Here is a 20,527-nt window from a genome sequence, read left to right as displayed (position 1 = left end):
TTACCTTAGATTGGTAGACAACTGATGTTTGTAAGCACCCCCCGTTGAGAGGGCAATCAGGTTTCTTTCGACAGTTACAGCCTTTGGAGTCGCTCTGTCTGGGGGCCGACGGCTCATTTGCAATTGTTTTGTTGTGGTTTGAGATGATTTGTCGTATATTGTTCATGCAGCTGTAGCTCAATTTAATGTTGTTCTTGTTGAATACTTTTCTTAGGGTGTTGTCCTTGGGAAAGTGTTTGTCAATCAGATTGAGGAATTTGTGTCCAATGTTAGTTGAGATGTTTTATATATATATATATATATATATATATATATATATATATATATATATATATATATATATATATATATATATATATATATATATATATATATATGTATATATGTGTATGTATGTGTATGTATATAAAAAAACACACAAACTTGGTGTCATGTTACAAATCAGAAATAAAAGAATAAGACCAGGACATATTTTCACACATTCATCACTCCTCTGTTACTGCACTTATCATGCCATATATACACTATGATTGCTGTGTGTATTTACTTGTGTTGAACATGATTGCTGTGTGTATTTACTTGTGTTGAACATGATTGCTGTGTGTATTTACTTGTGTTGAACAGGACTTTCAACAGGTCTTGGACCAATTGGAGCCACGCCAATGGCAGGTGGTGGAGAACAAAATAAATGGCGATTTCTCCATCAACCACAAGGCCTCTGTCCAGGCTGCCAAGGTCTCTGTCCAGGCGCTGATGGCGTCTTCCGAGGAGACTATTCAAATTAAAGCGACAAGTCACAAATACCTCATGGAACGTTTCAAAGATGCGATGTGCAAGCTTGATGTTGAATGTAAGGAACGTAGATTCTACAATGTGACATTACAATATTGTTAAGTTTAAGCCATCTCTTGCAGTGGAGAGGCTGCAGACAGAGCAAGACCATGAAATTGAGAAGGCGCTGCGGAAACGGTAAGATAGAGCATACTTGCCAACCTTGAGACCTCCGATTTCGGGAGGTGGGGGGCGTGGTCTGGGGCGGGGGCGTGGTTGGGGGCGTGGCTAAGAGGGGAGGAGTATATTTACAGCTAGAATTCACCAAGTCAAGTATTTCATATATATATACAGTATGTGTGTATATATATATATATATATATATATATATATACATACATATATACTGTATGTTTATATATATATATAATTTAAAAAAAAAAATATATATAGCTAGAATTCACTGAAAGTGAAGTATTTTCTTATAAATATGTATATATATATATATATATATATATATATATATATATATATATATATATATATATATATATATTAATTTAAAAAAACAATTAATATTTATTAACACACACTGAAGTACCAACAATAGAATAAAATTGGATTTTTTTTCAATCCAAAACAAATATTTATTAACACACACTTAAGTACAATAATGGAATAAAATTAGATTTTCTTTGATCATAAACAATTACTATTTATTAACATACACTAAAGTACCGAAAATGGAAGAAAAAAATCAACACACACTAAAGTACAGAAAATGGGAAGAAAAAAAAAGATTTTTTTTTTCAATAACAATTATTATTTAATAACACACACTTAAATACGGAGAATAAAATAATATATATTTTTTTAAATTAAAAACATTTATTAACTCACACTAAAGTACCGAAAATGGAATAAAATTTGTTTTTTTCAAATAAAAAACAATTAATATTTATCAACACACACTAAATTACTGAAAATTGAATAAAATGTTTTTTTTTTAAACAATTAATATTTATTAACATACACTAAAGTACCAAAAATGGAATAAGAAATCAATGCACACTGAAGTAAAGAAAATGGGGGAAAAAAATAGATTTTTTTCCCAATAACAATCAGCAGGAAGAAAGTGAGGACCCTACATAGAGCCGAATGGCACAGGAGAGAGAGAGAGAGAGAGAGAGAGAGAGAGAGAGAGAGAGAGAGAGAGAGAGAGAGAGAGAGAGAGAGAGAGAGAGAGAGCCAGGAAGCGAACCACATTCATAGCTGATCCATTTGGATTGATCAAACAGCTGTTGGGGCAGAAGTGCAGTGGGCGTCTAGTTTGCTCCAAAGAAGAAGTTAACAACTTACTGAAAAACAACCTGAGCGACCCTGGAAAGGAGAAAGAGGTCGGGCCCCTCAGTGCCTTATTGGACATACCATCTCCCACTATCAATTTCATCACCAGCGAGCCCACCAGGAAGGAAATCCAGGAGGTTGTTACTGCAGCCAGAGCCAGTTCAGCTCCTGGACCCAGTGAAGTACCCTACAAGGTGTTCAAGCGATGCCCGGAACTTCTTAAAAACCTTTGGAGGATCCTGCGAGTGATTTGGCACAGAGGAACTGTTGCACACCAGTGGAGGCAGGCTGAGGGTGTTTGGATACCTAAAGAAAAGAATTCCACCAAGCTGGAGCAGTTCAGGACCATCTCGCTAATTAGCGTTGAGGGAAAGATCTTCAGCATCCTTTCCAGAAGGCTGACTGACTTCCTCCTCAATAATGCCTACATTGACACCTCGGTTCAGAAAGGTGGATTCCCAGGTGTGTCAGGATGCCTGAAACACACCGGTGTAATTTCCCGGCTGATCAGGGAGGCGCGGGAGGGTAAGGGAGACCTTGCTGGGCTTTGGCTTGACCTTGCCAATGCGTACGGCTCCATACCCCACAAGCTCGTGGAGATTACCCTGGACTGACACCATGTACCCAAGAAGATTAAGGATCTCATCCTGAATGGCTACGAAAACTTCAGGCTCAGGGTCACTTCCGGGAGCATAACATCAGATTAGCACAGGCTTGAAAAGGGCATTATAACTAGGTGTACAATCTCAGTTTGCCTCTTTGCCCTAGCCATGAACATGGTAGTCAGGGCAGCTGAAACGGAATGCAGAGCCCCTCTGTCGAAGTCAAGAACTCGACAGCCCCACATCAGAGCCTTTATGGATGATCATACTGTCACAGCTACATCGGTGCCCAGCGCAAGATGGATACTCCAGGGCCTGGAAAAGCTCATCTCCTGGGCAAGAACTAGCTTTAAACCAACTAAATCCAGGTCGATGGTTCTGAAGAAGGGAAAACTGGCAGACTAGTTCTGCTTCTTTGTGGATGGCACATCAATCCCATCTATCACAGAGAAACCGGTCAAGAGCGTGGGCAAGGTCTTCGACTGTAGTCTCAGGGATACTGCAGCAATCCGAATGACCATCAAGGAACTGGAGACGTGGTTATCGGCTGTAGACAAGTCTGGATTACCTGGCTGGTTTAAGGCGTGGATTTACCAGCATGGCGTCTTACTGTGGCCTCTGATGTTGTATGAGGTTCCTCTGTCAACAGTGGAGACTCTGGAGAAGAAGATCAGCAGCTATCTCCGCCGATGGATGGGCCTTCCGCGCAGCACAGCACAGTATGGGAAGACCAACAAGCTCCAGCTTTCTTTTAGTAGCCTGGACGAGGAGTTCAGGGTCTCTCGCACTCGAGAGGCTTTGCTCTATCGTGACTCCAAGGACTCTAAAGTGGCATCAGCGGGCATCGTGGTGCGAGCTGGCAGAAAGTGGAGGGCTCAGGTAAGCCTGGAGGTAGCTGAGTCTCGGCTGAGACACAGAGCCCTGGTGGGCACGGTGACAACAGGCCGTGCCGGACTGGGAGTCTTCCCCCAACCTCACTATGAGAAGACACGTGGTAAGGACAAACGCCAGCTAGTCCTGAAGGAGGTGCGTGCAGAGGTTGAGGAGGAACGAACCAGCAGGATGGTGGGTATGCAGCAGCAGGGAGCATGGACAAGGTGGGAGGGTGCACTGGAGAGGAGGGTGACCTGGTCTGAGATCAGGCTGGCTGAACCCCAGCGCATTAAGTCCATGGTTCAAGCTGCCTACGACGTCCTACCCAGCTCAGCCAATCTCCATCTCTGGGGCATGAATGACTCTCCAGTCTGTGTGCTGTGCTCCAAGAAAGGCTCGCTGGAGCACATCCTAAGCAGCTGCTCTTAAGCTCTGGGGGAAGGCCGCTACCGCTGGCGGAATGACCAAGTGCTGAAGACCGTTGCTGAAGCCATAGCTAAAGCCGTGGCCAAAAACAACAGCAGCAAGCAACAACTTGGCAAGAGGAGAATTGCCTTTATCAGGCCTGGAGAGCAGCCACAGTCACAGCCCAAACCAGCAGCTAGGCTCCTCACCTCAGCATTGGACTGGGATCTTCGAGTGGACTTGGGCAAGCAGCTCCAGTTTCCAGACTACGTCACAACAACTTCGTTGAGGCCAGACATTTTGCTTACATCAGTATCTTCACAGCAGGTGCTACTGATAGAGCTGACAGTTCCTCGGGAGGATCGCATAGAGGAGGCAAACGAGCGGAAGCGGTCAAAATACCAGGAACTAGTCCAGCAATGCCGCAGAGGAGGCCGGAAGGCACACTGTGAGTCCATTGAAGTTGGGTGTAGAGGCTTTGCTGGTCGCTCACTGTGCAAGGTGTTCACACTACTTGGCATCACAGGTGATGGGAAAAGGAAGGCCATCAAGGCCACCATGGAGGCAGCAGAGAGAGCCTCTAGATGGCTTTGGATCAGGAGGAGCGAACTGGGACACAAGCTGGGGTCTGATCAACCCTGGCTGGGTCACCTGAGGGAGAGGGTATGATGTTGAAAGACCCGAAAGCCCTGGTGATCTCCGGCATATCACTGATGATGTGTCCCAGAGCATCTGAGGATGCATCTTACAATCAGTATTTCAAAACACACACTTAAATACCAAAAACAAAATACAAATATATTTTTTTCATCAAAAACAATGAACATTTATTAACACACACTTAAGTACCAAAAATGGAATAAAATAAGTTGTTTTTAAAAATAAGAAACAATTAATATTTATCAACACACTCTAAAGTACAGAAAATGGAATAAAATGATTTTTTTTAATTTAAAGAACAATCCATACTTATTTGCATACACTAAAGTACCAAAAATGGATACTGTTGAGTACCGGTATTGATTCCCAGATACCGGTGAACAGTTCCCATCCCTAGTGGTAAGTCTTTGTATATTTTAGCTGCACATACTGTATGTTATTTATTATTACGATTGAAAACGTTTTTAAAATGAGAACAACTTTAACCGAGGGACTTTTGAGGATATCCTGTATTACTACACATTTGATGTTGATACTGCTTTAATGACAGCTGCAATGTTGACAACTCCATTATTCTTAATAGTTGACAAAAATACCCAAAAGTGGGATTTTGTCTGCATCTTCAATCCTGAGCCCTCCTCCTCTATTTCCCAGGTCAATTGAATTAGTTGTCATGTGATTGTGGCACGCCTGCCGTTACTCCTGTTGAGGAATCTGCTAGATTCACAAGTCCGGTAAGTTTTCCCAATTCACTTCCACATCTCATCAGGGCATAAATGACTAGACTGCGCTCAATAGCACAATATTTCTTTGAATCAATTTGGCAAACATAAGTTGTGGTTTCAGCTTTTTAAAGGGTACTTCAACACGTAAACAGTACAGTATGTACATTATTATCATATATGTAGCTCTCTTAAGGGTAATCTAATAATGATGAGACGTGTCAATAACTAAGTATTACATTGAATCACTTTTTGGCAACCAAGAATACATTGATTTCATGAATACTAACAAATACTTTATTCATATTTATTATATGCATGAACAAAGAGCAGTTATTATTGTACGTAGCTTTTAAACAAGAAAAAGCTTTTTTTCTCATCAACAACAGTTCTCATTAATATCAGATACATGGCCAATTTATTTCATGGACACGATAAAGGCTTAAATCACAAGTGTCAAACTCAAGGCCCGGGGGCCAAATCTGGCCCGCCACTTTATTTTATGTGGCCGCGAAAGCCTGGAAATATCATACTGTATGTTAATATAATGCTTCATCTTTTATCTACTAAATATATTTTTTATTCCCCTTTTGACATAAAAAAATAATGTACTGCATGCAATTGCATATCTCTTAAAATTCAATATTATCAAAATCAAAATATTATCTTATCATGTATTCAAAAAAATAAAAATAAAAAAAACAAAAAAATATTATATATATATATATATATATATATATATATATATATATATATATATATATATATATATATATATATATATATATATACATATAAAGATAAATACTGTATTTAAATATCTGCTCGACTCACGATGTCAAAACAAATTATCAATCAAATTGTAGACTGTAAAATTTTACATTGATTTTACGGTTAAAGTCCGCCGGCTGAGTTTTTTTTTAGCGTAAAATCAACTTTGGTACTGTTTTTTTCCATATACAGTAAGACACTAAAACATTCAAAAACAAACAAAAAACCATTAAAACAACAAGATTTTACGGTAAAAAACAAACAAACTGGCAGCTCTGTTACCTGAATTTTACCGCTAAAACAGTGCTATTGTTTCTCCATTCCATTTTTTTATATGCTGTAAAGAAAACACTGCTTTTACTGTAAAATTCTGATGATTGAGCTGCCAGTTTTTAAAATAAAATATATATATATATTTTTTTTGCAGCTTATGTTAAAAAAATATTGTTAATGTACTATATATATATATATATATATATATATATATATATATGTATGTATGTATATGTATATATTTACGTGTGTATATATATATATATATATATATATATATGTGTGTGTATTTATATATATATATATATGTGTGTGTATATATATATATATAAATGTGTGTATATATATATATTTTTTTCCCACACATACATATATTGCGCTCTACCACGGTATCGAGCACTATTTTTTGGATAATCTAATTAAGACATATATATATATATATATGTATATATATATATATATATATATATATATATATATATATATATATATATATATATATATATATATATATATATATATATATATATATATATATGTGTGTGTGTGTGTGTGTGTGTGTGTGTGTGTGTGTATGTATGTATGTATATTCATATATTACTCATTGTTAAAAGCGGCCCTCTGAGGGCATCCATAACTGCCATGTGGCCCTCAATGAAAAGCAGTTTGACACCCCTCCCTGCTGTAAATGATTCCAAACACACATGGTCACAATAACCAGAAATATAAAGTGTTTGTCTCACGTGTTGTAATCAGTTGTGGACAGACAAAGCCAAGGTTTAGGGAACCATGCGGGAAAAACAGATTTAACTTAGAGTAGTGATGTCACGATCGATGACACCCCTGCTGATGGCATCATAGGAGTAAAAGTCAAATGTACACATATTATCATGTGGAAGATGTTAAAGCCACACAATCTGGTTTTGTTTTTGGCGGGGACTACTGACTTCCTCATCTGAAATGGAATAGCATTTGATTGGCTGTCCTTCATTACTCCACTTCCCCTTTAATCTTGGCCGAGTCATACCAAAGACTATAAAAATGGGAGCCATTGCCTCCCTGCTTGACACTCAGCATCAAGGCTTGGAATTGGGGGTTAAATCACCAAAAATGATTCCCGGGCGCAGAACCGCTGCAGCCCACTGCTCCCCTCACCTCCCAGGGGGTGAACAAGGGGATGGGTCAAATGCATTTCACCACACCTAGTGTGTGTGTGTGTGTGTGTGTGTGACAATCATTGCTACTTGAACTTAACTTTAACTTGAAACTGTTTTCCTGCTGCCATGACTCACAATGGGAAATGTAAGACTTGTGTTTCCGAGGCTCCAAGCTTGAGAAAGACTGTCTCTCAGAGGTTGTGACCCCTAACGTCTTAGTTTCATTACTGACACTATATCAGCCCACAGAGCACACTTGGTATTCTTTTTTCAGCCACAGAGTTTTGGAAGTGTTCTCTTACTTCATGGGAATTTTGCACTATGGCTCTGAATCTTTGGGCAGCACACGATTCGCTTCCTTTCTTAGGAGTAACGATTCCATTCAGAACCGATCCTTTTTTTTAAATAATATTGGATGCCAGTTCTATGATGAATTACACTCATCCATAAAATAGATAAGCAGCTCTGATCAAGTTCGATATTACTTCAAAGAAAACCGGTTTTGTTTCATAAAATTCTAGCCAAACATTTAATAAAGTCAAATACAAATAAGACAACAATAGAAGTATCCAACACTTCTCTTGTGTAAAGTAAATGTGTACAGCAGATATAGATCATCTACATCTACGATATCATTTGTCTGACCCAGCAGGCACAAGACATTGATACAATGTCAAATAGATGTCCTTTAAAACTGACTTTGAAGCAACGTTGCAAAAGAATTGGTCTGGTCAAGTCAAGTCAACGTCACAACCTGACATTGATAAAACATCGTCAAAGAGCATCTTGTTTCAACGTTGTATTTGTGTTGTAGCATAATGGTCGGGAACTGACCACAATTCAATGGTCCAATTGACGTCAGAATCCAACATTGATGAAACGTCGTCAAAAAGCATGTTGTTTCAATGTTGTGTTTGAGTTGCTCAACGTCAGGACCGACTTCATCAAGTTGTCAACATTGTTTCAATGTCTGAGAAAATGTTTGAGAAAAAAAAAAATAATAATAATAATAATTTACGAATTGTTACAAATAAGAATGGCGATTAATCTGACAATCCATTTTTTTGACACCCCTATTTTGCACTCTCTTCAGGGGATTCCCCTCCATACAAAACTTTTGTTTTCTACCCAGGCAGGCATTTTAGTGAGAATAAAGCAATCATTGATGAGCGACAAACGGCCCCGGGTTATCACTCTTTTAGCCACAAAAGCAGCTGCTGTGCGTCCCAGATAGCAGCAAGACCTGAGACCTGACAGGGACTACTTTTTCCTCTGCAAGTCATGTGTGGGAACATTGGAAGACGTCTTATGTGAAGCTCTGCCTTTTACATGTTGTGCATGTGGACAAGCCACGTGTCCATCAGAGGTGGGTAGTAACGCGCTACATTTACTCCGTTACATCTACTTGAGCAACTTTTGGGATAAATTGTACTTCTAAGAGTAGTTTTAATGCAACATACTTTTACTTTTACTTGAGTATATTTATAGAGAAGAAACGCTACTTTTACTCCGCTACTTTTATCTACATTCAGCTCGCTACTCGCTACTAATTTTTATCCATCTGTTAATGCACGCTTTGTTTGTTTTGGTCTGTCAGACAGACCTTCATAGTGCCTGCGTTTCAACAAATACAGTCACTGGTGACGTTCACTCCGTTCCACCAATCAGATGCAGTCACTGGTGACGTTGGACCAATCAAACAGAGCCAGGCGGTCACATGACCTGACTTAAACAAGTTGAAAAACTTATTGGGGTGTTACCATTTAGTGGTCAATTGTACGGAATATGTACTGTACTGTGCAATCTACTAATAAAAGTTTCAATCAATCAATCAAAAGTGTGAAGGAAAAAAGACCCTTTTTTATTTCAACCGTACATCCCGTCAAAAGCCTAAAGACTGACTGCACAGTTCCTGTCTTCACAATAAAAGTGACGCTCCATCGCGCGTGCGCTTTCAAAACAAGAGTCTCCGAAAGCCAGCGCAAACAAGCTAGCAAGCTACGGAGTTTGACGCCAATGTATTTCTTGTAAAGTGTATAAAAACGAATATGGAAGCTGGACAAATAAGATGCCAAAAACCAACCACTTTCATGTGGTATTAGACAGAAAGGAGGAACTTTTTTTCTCCTCCATTTGAAAACGTGGACGTTATCATCACTACTGTCTGATTACAATCAATGCAAGTCATCAGAATCAGGTAATACACCAACTTATATTCTTGTCTTCATGAAAGAAAGGAATCTATATGTGTTAAACATGCATGTATATTCATTAAAACACTTTTAACATGTAAACAAAAACGGCAAAATAATAAATATAAATTATATACTGTATATATATATGTGTGTATATATATATATATATATATATATATATATATATATATATATATATATATATATATATATATATATATACTGACTCAAGCACTAGACTTCGCCTCAGACTACGACTCAATCACAGGCAACGAAAGAAACATCATCATCCACGCAAAAAACTCCATTCTCATCCACAACAGTACACCATGGCAAAAAAAGAACAATGCAACATTTGACGTCACTATGGGAAGTTTTGACGGAGCAGAAACGTGTGAACTCGTTGGGAGTTTCCTCCTCTCCCAGCTCGCTAGCCTCAATCTGAACCTTGGTATTTACCGTGATGACGGACTGGCAGTATGTCGCGCCTCGCCAAGGAGCAGCGAGAATACCAAGAAGCGCATATGCCAAATTTTCAAAGAGAACGGCCTACGGATCACGATTGAAGCCAACAAGCAAACCGTCAACTTCCTTGACGTCACTTTCAACCTGAGAAATAACAGCTACCAACCATTCACGAAACCCAACACAACACTCCAATACGTGCACCATGACAGCAACCACCCACCCACCACCACGAAAAGAATACCTACCGGAATTAATAAAAGGCTATCGATGCTGTCATCTAGCAAAGCTGAATTTGACCAAGCAACCCCCCCGTACCAAAAAGCCCTTGATGAAAGCGGATACAATTTCACCCTCACCTATGAACCCACGCCAGGAAACCAACCGAAAAAGAACAGAAAACGAAACGACATCATCTGGTACAACCCCCCATACAGCAAAAACGTCTCAACTAACATTGGACACAAATTCCTCAATCTGATTGACAAACACTTTCCCAAAGACAACACCCTAAGAAAAGTATTCAACAAGAACAACATTAAATTGAGCTACAGCTGTATGAACAATATACGACAAATCATCTCAAACCACAACAAAACAATTGCAAATGAGCCGTCGGCCCCCGGACAGAGCGACTCCAAAACCAACAAAGGCTGCAACTGTCGAAAGAAACCTGATTGCCCTCTCAACGGGGGGTGCTTACAAACATCAGTTGTCTACCAATCTAAGGTAACACGCAAGGACATTAACACATCCGACACATATGTAGGATTAACCGAGGGAGAGTTCAAAACCAGATGGAACAATCACAAGGCTTCTTTCAGGAACCAAAGCCTGCGGAATACCCCAGAACTCAGCAAACACATTTGGGACCTCAAAGACAATAATGTTGAATATTCAATAACATGGCAAATTCTTGCATCCAGCACACCTTACAATAGTGGTAATAAAAGATGCAACCTATGCTTGAAAGAGAAACTGTTTATTATTTACCGTCCAGACCTGTCATCCCTCAACAAGCGCAGCGAAATTGTAACAGCATGCCGCCACAGACGGAAACACCTCCTAGGTAACACATGAGCCAATCACCACGCCCCTACACCAGCCTGTACCCACCCACTCTGTGCCCTATATAATCCATGGTATGTGAATGCTCCCATTAAAATCTCCTGATGATTGAGGGAACCCCCCTCATGAAACAGGCCTGTAGAGATGAAATAGTCTTGTGATTTTTTTTCCCCACACATACATATATTGCGCTCTACTACGGTATCGAGCACTATTTTTTGGATAACCTTATTAAGACATATATATATATATATATGTATATATATATATATATATATATGTGTGTGTGTGTGTGTGTGTGTGTGTGTGTGTGTGTGTGTGTGTATATATATATATATATATATATATATATATATATATATATATATGAGTGTGTATGTTACTCATCAGTTACTCAGTAATTGAGTAGTTTTTTCACAACATACTTTTTACTTTTACTCAAGTAAATATTTGGGTGACTACTCCTTACTTTTACTTGAGTAATAAATCTCTAAAGTAACAGTACTCTTACTTGAGTACAATTTCTGGCTACTCTACCCACCTCTGGTGTCCATAGACAAGACTGGTGCAACATGGACCAGCAGCAAGGGAGTACTCCCGCGTCCCACGGTAGGAAGAACAGTCCTCAACTACGCCATGTTGTTGGTGTTATGAAGAACGGAGCGCGGGTCCTGGCAAGGAAACGTCTCAGCCTGCTGATCCTCCTTGCACAGATCATATATCGCTGACGTGTTCACACCAGGAAGATCTTTCTCTTTCTTTGCTGGTTTTGCAGCAACATGTGGCGCACAGATGCGCCACATGTTGCTGCCATTTGTTGGTCGTGCTCAGCTGCTGCCAAATAGTGAGCCTTATCCTAGCCAGAGTTGCAGGGAGTTGAGTGAAGGGGAGGAGGCTTCACTCCAAGCTGCCAAACAGTGAGCCTTATCGTAGCCAGAGTTGCAGGGAGTTGAATGAAGGGGAGGAGGCTTCACTCCAAGCTGCCTGCTGTCATAGATAGAGGGAGTTAATGATTGGTGGAGCCTTGACAGAATCCCAGGCAGGTAGACTTAGGCGAGTTAGTCCAACTTCTGCAAGGACGCATGAGGGTGAGTACTGCCAAGAAATTCATGATTTCACTTTTCCATCATCATTATACTTACTTAGCACTTAGCAATGACTAATACAGTTCTGTGCACCACCAACTTCCTTCTTTTCACATGCAGGTGTTCACTTTTGTCACTTTGATCTTAGAATAAACTTTTATTGGCGCTCCTAAGATCTATTTTACTGCATGGTGAAGTCAGCGTCACATAAAAGTCACACAGAAACCTTCACTGTTTTATTTTTCATGAACAAAGAACATGTTTGATTTAGTTTGAATTATAATAGGGCTGCAACTCTCAATAATTATTATAATAATCTAATAATCTACTGATTAGTTTGTTAGATTAATCTGTAGTTAGTAGTTAAAAAAAAAAAAGATGTATGTTTGATGTAGTTTCTATGAAGTGCTATCGAATAATTTCTTTGATTAATCACTAGTTATTAGTGTTTTCTTTATTAAATAAGAAATATGATTAATTTAGTTGAAATTATATTAGGTCTGCAGCTATCGGTTATTATAGGAATCAAATAATCTACTGATTAGTTTGTTCGATTAATCGTTAGTTAATAGTGTTTTTTAAAAAATAAAATGTATGTTTGATGTAGTTTTAATTAAGTACTCTATCAAATAAGTTGGTTGATTAATCACTAGTTATTTGCACAACCAGGTCTTCGTAGTTATATTTTGGCATAGCAAGCACAAAATAACACAATCTAATACGATCTCTTGTCCTTTTCTAACGTTTAATTCTGCTCTCTCAAAGAGAGAATAAACTCAATTGCATCACACTACAGGTTTTGATCAAAAAAATAATTTTCCGACAACTGATTGTGATCACGGCAACAAGACAGCTTGCTAACACATCCGACTTCAAGCACAGATTGGATCAAATAAGCGAACCGAAGGCGCCGGAAAGCTGGGGCTAACTAGCTAAATGCTAGCTCAAAGCCATTGCTTAGCAACCCAAAGCTAAACAACAAAAGCGAAGAAGTTGGACATATTTTAAAAACTCGGGTCCACATAAGTGATCAACAGGAAAGCACTGGCTGCTGCACAATTACGTGAAAAATACAAAAACCACCACACAGCCGCAGCCTGCACCGCTAACTGAGATACCATGAGCACGACAAGAGGCCGTCAACGGGTAAATGCAGCGTTATCAGGGGTTACAGCGTTATCAGGGTTTACAGCGTTATCAGGGGTTACAGTGTTATCAGGGGTTACAGCATTATCAGGGGTTACAGCATAATCAGGGGTTACAGCGTTATCAGGGTTTACAGCGTTATCAGGGTTTACAGCATAATCAGGGGTTACAGCGTTATCAGGGTTTACAGCGTTATCAGGGGTTACAGCGTTATCAGGGGTTACAGCGTTATCAGGGGTTACAGCATAATCAGGGGTTACAGCGTTATCAGGGGTTACAGCGTTATCAGGGGTTACAGCGTTATCAGGGGTTACAGCGTTATCAGGGGTTACAGCGTTATCAGGGTTTACAGCGTTATCAGGGGTTACAGTGTTATCAGGGGTTACAGCATTATCAGGGGTTACAGCATAATCAGGGGTTACAGCATTATCAGGGGTTACAGCGTTATCAAGGGTGGAAGCAGAAACATTGAAAGAGTTAGTCCTAGCTCTACAAAACAGGCTCAATACTCCCGAGGAACAGTGGACTGGCCGAGTAAAAGACCTCTGAAGCTATCCAAGAACAGGTCATCAAAGACAGAAAAGAATATGTTAGAAGAGAGGAATGGAATATGTTGAAAGAACGGATGAATGGAGGAGAATGCATGGCTGTGCCAACAGTTACATGCCATGCAACAAAATAACAGCCAATGGGACAACAGCAGAGTTGTGGAGAGACACCAGCCTGATGATGTCGCCAATCTGGGGAATATCAAAGAGGAAATGGAAGAGTTTACATCCTCCATCCTTCATCCTCCATCCTACGCAAGAGCAGTTGACAACCGAAGAGAACCAGATAACATGGATGCTGCTTCAACAAGTGCTCCATTTTCTGCAATCAAAAGGAAATTTGAAACGTGAAGGTAGGCTTTGGTTTATTAACATAAATAATCCAAACAACCAACAGTACAGGCAACACAAGAAAAAAGAAAGGCAGGCGTGCCTAAAACACGACAGGCTAATCACATACAGCGATGCTATGACACGGAACTACAAAACTTACTTGGTAACAGGCGTGATACAAAACTTACTTGGTAACAGGCGTGATACAAACAATGAAGCCAGGACGAGTGATTAACAAAGGCGGACTTAAATAGTGATCTGATGATTAGCGACAGGTGTGTCCCAAACAACAGAAGCAGGTGAAAATCATAAGTAACCATGGTGACTAAACTCAGGAAGTGCATAACCAGGAACTAAAAGGAGTCCAAAACAAACCGATAACACAAAACATGATCCGACCACGGATCATGACAATATCAACAGAATCAACAAGAACGGAGGGGGAGTAGCTGCGTACGTGAAGAACAACCTAAACTATAATGTGGTAAAGAATATGTCACTAGATATTGATAACATCTTAGAATGCATAACCATTGAAATATGGCAAGAAAAAAGCAACAACGTACTGATCAGTTGTATGTATTGATAGCCAAAGTCAAACATTGATACGTTTGAGAACTGGATTAGGGCAACTTTTGCTGAAATCAGTCAAAAAATAACCTTATGTGGATTGATTGATTGATTGATTGATTGATTGAGACTTTTATTAGTAGATTGCACAGTGAAGTACATATTCCGTACAATTGACCACTAAATGGTAACACCCCAATAAGTTTTTACACTTCTTTAAGTCGGGGTCCACTTAAATTGATTCATGATACAGATATATACTATCATCATAATACAGTCATCACACAAGATCATCACATTGAATTATTTACATTATTTACAATCCGGGGTGTGGAAGGGGGGGGGGGAGATGTTAGGTTTGGTTGTTATCATCAGTCATCAACAATTGAGAACAGAGAAATGGATATTGGAACAGTGTAGGTCTGACTTGGTAGGATATGGACAGCAAGTAGTGGGCAGAGAGAGAGAGAGAGAGAGAGAGAGAGAGAGAGAGAGAGAGAGAGAGAGAGAGAGAGAGAGAGAGATCAGAAGGCATAAGAAAAAGTATCTGCATTTGATTGTTTACATTTGATTATTAACAATCCAGGGAGGGTGTTAGTTTAGGGTTGTAGCTGCCTGGAGGTGAACTTTTATTGCGGTTTTGAAGGAGGATAGAGAGACTTCAACATTGACCTTTGAACCCAAACCAACAAAAGCCCAGAGATGACTTTATAGACACAATGTATAAACTGAGTTGATATCCTAAAATCACAAGGCCAAGAAGAATCTCAGGACACACCTATTGATGATATTTTTACCAATGGTTTGATAACAATAGCACAAGTGGCCTGCTAATATCCGACATCAGTGATCATCTGCCAGTTTTCATCATCTACCACGGAAACTACAAGAAGAGGAACATGGATGACAAAAAGACTTTTCCAAAAATATGTATAGAACAAAGAATGACAGCTCTCAAAAATGATGTGAGAAGAGAGAGTTAGGACAAAGTCTACCGTGGAAATGAAGCAGATGCTATTTTTTTCAATACCTTGGAGATGCTTTATGACAAACACTGTGCACTGAAACAACTTAGTAAGAAGCAAAAGAAAAAGAATCAACCATGGATGACAAATGGACTGAGAAATGCTTCCAAAAAGAAGAATACACTATATAGAACATTTATAAGACAAGTACAAGACGTAGAAGAAGAAGCTAACCAGCATACTGCCAACATGTAGAAAATAATATTACAGTCAATTATTGGACCTGAGGAACAACAATATGAGAGCAACATGGGCATCCTAAATAGCATTATTAAAAATGGTGATAAAAGGACTATCCTAAATACTTCTTAGACGGAAATGTACAAAAATGACAATATGAAGGAAGTAGTTGAAAGCTTCAATAAGTACTTTGTGAACGTTGGACCAAATCTGGAGGAAAAGATTCCAGATCCTAAATATTGAAAGAGTAAAAGAAAACACATTTTTGGCTGTAATAATAGATGATCAAATGAACTGGAAATCTCATGTCAACATAAAGTAGCAAGAAACACGTCAATAATCAATAAAGCAAAACATGTGCGAGACCAAAAATGGCTTCATATTCTTTACTGCTCACTAGTGTTACATATCTGACTTATTGTGTGGAAATAACTCAAATGTACACTTCATTCACTAACTGTGTTACAAAAAAGATCACTTATAATAATACGTCATGTTGGATACAGAGAACATACAAACACTTTATTTATTAAATCACAATTATTGAAATTCAACGATTTGGTGCATTTACAAACAGCTAAAATGACGTACAAAGCAAATGATAACCTGCTAGCCAAGAATGTACAACAATTCTTCTCAACAAAAGAGGAGAAATATAACCTTAGAGGAAAATCTCATTTAAAACAATTTTATGCTCGAACAACACTTAAAACATTGAGCATATCAGTATGTGGATTAAATGATGGAATGGATTAACAAAGCAATGAAATATAATTCACTTTAAGAGACTGTTGAAACTACAAGTGTTCACATAGAACAATAATTATGATCAACATCTTCAACCCTTTATTTTTATTTTAGATAAAGATTATTTAATATTTGTTTACTAACTATGGTATATTATTTATTCACTGTTCTGTTACAGAGAACAAGGAAATGGGATAAAATGGCAATGGTATGAAAAAGGGTAGGATTAAATAAGCTCAGCTTCTTCCTACTCCTTTTCGGACGTGCTGTAGTGAAACAAGTGATGCACTACATTGTATCGTATGCATGATCCAAATAAACTGAACTGAACTAGTTAGTAGTGTTTTCTTTATTAAATACAAAATATGTTTAATTTAGTTTTAATTATAATAGGGCTGCAGCTATCAATTATTATAGTAATCAAATAATGTACTGAATAATTTGTTCTATTAATGCTAGTTAATACAAACCCCGTTTCCATATGAGTTGGGAAATTGTGTTAGATGTAAATATAAACGGAATACAATGATTTGCAAATCCTTTTCAAGCCATATTCAGTTGAATATGCTACAAAGACAACATATTTGATGTTCAAACTCATAAACTTTATTTTATTTTTTGCAAATAATAATTAACTTAGAATTTCATGGCTGCAACACGTGCCAAAGTAGTTGGGAAAGGGCATGTTCACCACTGTGTTACATGGCCTTTCCTTTTAACAACACTCAGTAAAGGTTTGGGAACTGAGGAGACACATTTTTGAAGCTTCTCAGGTGGAATTCTTTCCCATTCTTGCTTGATGTACAGCTTAAGTTGTTCAACAGTCCGGGGGTCTCCCTTCTGCTATTTTAGGCTTCACATTTTCAATGGGAGACAGGTCTGGACTACAGGCAGGCCAGTCTAGTACCCGCACTCTTTTACTATGAAGCCACGTTGATGTAACACGTGGCTTGGCATCGTCTTGCTGAAATAAGCAGGGGCGTCCATGGTAACGTTACTTGGATGGCAACATATGTTGCCCCAAAACCTGTATGTACCTTTCAGCATTAATGGTGCCTTCACAGATGTGTAAGTTACCCATGTCTTGGCCACTAATACACCCCCATACCATCACACATGCTGCCTTTTACACTTTGCGCCTATAACAATCCGGATGGTTCTTTTCCTCTTTGTTCCGGAGGACACGACGTCCACAGTTTCCAAAAACAATTTGAAATGTGGACTCGTCAGACCACAGAACACTTTTCCACTTTGTATCAGTCCATCTTAGATGAGCTCAGGCCCAGCGAAGCCGACGGCGTTTCTGGGTGTTGTTGATAAACGGTTTTCGCCTTGCATAGGAGAGTTTTAACTTGCACTTACAGATGTAGCAACCAACTGTAGTTACTGACAGTGGTTTTCTGAAGTGTTCCTGAGCCCATGTGGTGATATCCTTTACACACTGATGTGGCTTGTTGATGCAGTACAGCCTGAGGGATGGAAGGTCACGGGCTTAGCTGCTTGCGTGCAGTGATCTCTCCAGATTCTCTGAACCCTTTGATGATATTACGGAGCGTAGATGGTGAAATCCCTAAATTCCTTGCAATAGCTGCTTGAGAAAGGTTTTTCTTAAACTGTTCAACAATTTGCTCACGCATTTGTTGACAAAGTGGTGACCCTCGCCCCATCCGTGTTTGTGAATGACTGAGCATTTCATGGAATCTACTTTTATACCCAATCATGGCACCCACCTGTTCCCAATTAGCCTGCACACCTGTGGAATGTTCCAAATAAGTCTTTGATGAGCATTCCTCAACTTTATCAGTATTTATTGCCACCTTTCCCAACTTCTTTGTCACGTGTTGCTGCCATCAAATTCTAAAGTTAATGATTATTTGCAAAAAGTTTATGAGTTTGAACATCAAATATGTTGTCTTTGTAGCATATTCAACTGAATATGGCTTGAAAAGGATTTGCAAATCATTGTATTCCGTTTATATTTACATCTAACACAATTTCCCAACTCATATGGAAACGGGTTTGTAGTTTTTTGAAATTATAATAGCTATTGATTATTTTAGGAATCAAGTGATTATTCACTAGTTATTAGTTTCTTTAAAATAAGAGATATGTTTGATTTACATTGAATCCGATATATTAAATAGGTTATATTTAATCATAGTAGGGCTGCAGCTATCGATTATTTTAGCAATCAAATGATTTATCGATTTGTCGATTAATTGCTAGTTAATAGTTTAAAAAAAAAAGAGACATATTAAATACATTCAATTAAAAAAGGGCAGCAGCTATTGATTATTTTAGTGATCAAAAATTCTCTACAGCTCGGTTGGTAGAGTGGCCGTGCCAGCAACTTGAGGGTTCCAGGTTCGATCCCCGTTTCCGCCATCCTAGTCTCTGCCGTTGTGTCCTTGGGCAAGACACTTGACCCACACTGCTTTAAATGTAACTTACATATTGGCTTTCACTATGTAAAGCGCTTTGAGTCACTAGAGAAAAGCGCTATATAAATATAATTCACTTCACTATTGATGAATTTGTTGGATGATTTTGTAATGGGATAAAAGACTTTATGGCCTCAAGTAGTTCAAATCAACAAGGATTTTTCTGATGACCTTTTCTCTTCTTATGAATGTACTGTAAATAACATTGAAATTGCACTTTTGCAATGTAAACATCAGTTTGTATTATTTATAATTAGAACAAAAAGTTAAAAAGACAGTTAAAAAAGCAGGTTATAGATAACACATAAAGAACCAAACTAAACAACTATGATCATTTGCATGTATTTAAAAATGTAACACATCAATATTTAAAAATGCACTCTTAGGAGGAGTTGTGTTTGTTAGCATGAACACATGCTAACATTTATTATGCAGCTCTAACATATAAGATAGACTTTTACCTTGTTTGCTGCTCTTAAACATGTTGGATGATTTCCAGGAATGTTGCATCATCGATGTGGTGCGCTTGTGAAATGCCAGCTTGTTGACACTGAAAACATCTCTGACTCTTTTTCCAAGAACCATCATACTGACCACCATTAAGATACAGTAGCCTAGCAGGCCTAGGTCATGGGCTTTTTCCAAGAACCATCATACTGACCACCATTAAGATACAGTAGCCTAGCAGGCCTAGGTCATGGGCTTTTTCCAAGAACCATCATACTGACCAGCATTAAGATACAGTAGCCTAGCAGGCCTAGGTCATGGGCTTTTTCCAAGAACCATCATATTGACCAGCATTAAGATACAGTAGCCTAGTAGGCCTAGGTCATGGGCTTTTTCCAAGAACCATCATACTGACCACCATTAAGATACAGTAGCCTAGTAGGCCTAGGTCATGGGCTTTTTCCAAGTACCATCATACTGACCAGCATTAAGATACAGTAGCCTAGTAGGCCTAGGTCATGGGCTTTTTCCAAGAACCATCATACTGACCAGCATTAAGATACAGTAGCCTACTAGGCCTAGGTCATGGGCTTTTTCCAAGAACCATCATACTGACCAGCATTAAGATACAGTAGCCTAGTAGGCCTAGGTCATGGGTTGGCAACCCAAAATGTTGAAAGATCCATATTGGACCAA

The 20,527-nt window shown here is 38.8% G+C and overlaps 1 protein-coding gene and 1 long non-coding RNA gene across 5 annotated transcripts in view; one reads left to right on the top strand and one right to left on the bottom strand.

Annotated features, from left to right (window-relative positions):
- Positions 1–20,527, top strand: part of slc2a9l2 (solute carrier family 2 member 9, like 2) — a 157,240-nt gene that overhangs the window by 1,825 nt on the left and 134,888 nt on the right. For 2 of the 4 annotated variants that reach the window (XM_061932404.2, XM_061932405.2), the window contains exons 2-4: positions 625–850; positions 915–969; positions 5,313–5,392. The gene's annotated coding sequence lies outside the window, so the exon portion shown is untranslated. Of the gene's footprint in view, positions 1–624; positions 851–914; positions 970–5,312; positions 5,393–12,347; positions 12,398–14,025; positions 14,442–20,527 lie in introns of those variants that run through there. The other 2 variants (XM_061932406.2, XM_072912647.1) reach the window with 2 other exon arrangements.
- On the bottom strand, positions 394–12,086 carry LOC133578194 (uncharacterized). Its single transcript, XR_009811823.2, has 3 exons — positions 11,851–12,086; positions 994–1,059; positions 394–772 (listed from the first exon to the last, which is right to left on the bottom strand). It is a non-coding gene; the product is annotated as an uncharacterized lncRNA (long non-coding RNA).

This window comes from Nerophis lumbriciformis, linkage group LG38 (genome assembly GCF_033978685.3).
Source record: "Nerophis lumbriciformis linkage group LG38, RoL_Nlum_v2.1, whole genome shotgun sequence".
NCBI lineage: Eukaryota > Metazoa > Chordata > Actinopteri > Syngnathiformes > Syngnathidae > Nerophis > Nerophis lumbriciformis.
Note: the sequence above shows the minus strand (reverse complement) of the source record. Positions and strands in the feature narration are given on the sequence as shown.